The sequence below is a fragment of the Mercenaria mercenaria genome, chromosome 19, assembly GCF_021730395.1.
Source record: "Mercenaria mercenaria strain notata chromosome 19, MADL_Memer_1, whole genome shotgun sequence".
NCBI lineage: Eukaryota > Metazoa > Mollusca > Bivalvia > Venerida > Veneridae > Mercenaria > Mercenaria mercenaria.
The window spans coordinates 305,077-307,265 of NC_069379.1; positions in this window are offsets into that span (position 1 = coordinate 305,077).

Consider the following 2,189-nt stretch of genomic DNA (forward strand, 5'->3'; position numbering starts at 1 on the left):
TCAAATATGTGTCATGAAATTGCAACGTTTGTTACATTACATGTACATTGATTTTAACACGTCATTGTAATTTACGAAATGTAGTCGGATAGACTTAAGAGGTACGCAAACCACAGAATTTATTCGACAGCAAAACATCTCAAGATGTTGTTCCTATTGTCATGATTGTCATTTAAACTAAGCGACAAACACTTTAGTAAAGACGGTCCAATAGTACTACGGCTTGTGGTAGTGGGCGAGTCTTAATTTTTCCTGTATAAAATTACAATGTTGAGTACGTTCAGCCTTTTAAGGATAGGTTCTGTGACATTTACTTGTGAACCAGCATTTTGCAATTCCAGGGATTGTTTATATTGCATTCGATTCCTTTGAAAATTGGATAACTGTTCTAAATCCTAAACAAACATTGAATGACGCAAAATTATGTTTATACTGTGGACTTTTCAAATTAGAAATAGCCGTAAGTTCGAATGCTATTTTGTGCATATGAAATTTTGCTAGGATCACGTATGTCTTTGTGTTTGTATATATCTTTATCAATGATTAAAAAATATATAACCTTGAATAAATAAAGTTTTTCCTCCGATTCTAAAGACTTAGTTTTCTCACGTTACCCAGTTACAAATTTATCCTTCATGTAAAAAAAAACAAAACAAAAAGAACCATCCAGGCCAAATCTCTAAACGATCATGTAGATTTTTGTTCGTTCTATGATTTAATCGAATGACCTAATTTTTGATAGATAGTCCATTTTCAAACCAAACCTAGATTTCATAGAGACAACGATAAAAGTGTCAACAAGGTGTTTTCTATCATATAGCAACCTACTTCAGACTTCAGGTAACCGAGTTTTAGACCAAACCTATATGTCATGACGACAAACATTCTTACAGATTTTTTGGTCTCTAGAGTGTTAACAAAGTTTTTTTTCGTATGTTTTTACTTTTTGGCCTAGTTTAATGTCAGCTTATCCAGTTTTAAATGTAACCGGCATTTTACAGACACAAACATTTCGGTTGGTTTATACAGATAAAGTTTAAAATGTTGCCTCCACAGCGTTAGAAATGTTTTTCTATGATATAACCTAGTGACCTAGATTTTATTTTGTTATTACCTAAGGTAAAACAGTTTCGAAGTTAGCCTAGAATTTATGTAGAAAAATATTCTGAAAATGTTTGAAAATGATCATGTCAAAAATGTTGCCTCTAGATTGTTAACATTTTTTACATGATTTAACCTAATGACCTAGTTTTTGACATCATGCAATCCAATATCGTCATTTTCTATATTGTATATAAGGAAACGTTCTGTTAATGGTTTATGCTAATCAAGTAGGAAATATCATCTTAGTGTGTTAACAGCGTGCTTTTTATTATTGAACCTATTGCCCTAGTTACAGCCCTCTGGTCACCATTGACTTAGATTTGATAAGAATAAAAAATCTGACAAAGTTTTATAAAGATGAAGTAGAAAGTGTGATCTCTGAGTGTTAATATATTATAAGATATTAACTGACCTAGTGTCCTAGTTTTTGATCCAAGATTAACCGAACTCGAACTCCTCCGAGCCTGTATTGTTGATGTCATTCCGATGAAGTCTCCTTAAGATTTGGCCATGGCTGTGACATTTAGATTGTTAAATTTTAAAGTCAAGTAGCTGAAAACGGATGACGCTCGATGTACGACGCAAGACGACGGATACCGGACACAGGGTGAACACATTAGCTCACATTGTGCCAAGGATTATATATTCATTATTCTTGAACAACACATTATAATTTATTTCTCATAGTAGCGCAACTCGCCTCTCTAAACTCGGGGAAAGATGTTTCGTTCTTACAAACAAACAAATATTCTCGATCAATATGAAAACAAGTATTTTGTACTGTTAAATGTACAGATTAAGAGAATGGTGAGGATGTCCTTCAATTAGTATGAATTACAGTAAGCCGTTGTTTCTACCCAGGTGTGACTCTTCCAGTTCCTATACCTGACCGGGCACCTGGGCCTTTTTCACTATAACAAACAGGAAATTCGTTATTTGTGTGTGTGTGTGTGTGTGCGTGTGTGTGTGTGTGTGTGTGTGTGTTGTGTGTGTTGGTGTGACATACAAAATTTAACCTGACTGTGATAACGTTATCTGTCAAATTAAATTATGGTAAACTTAGTAGCCGTCCTCGATGTAAACCA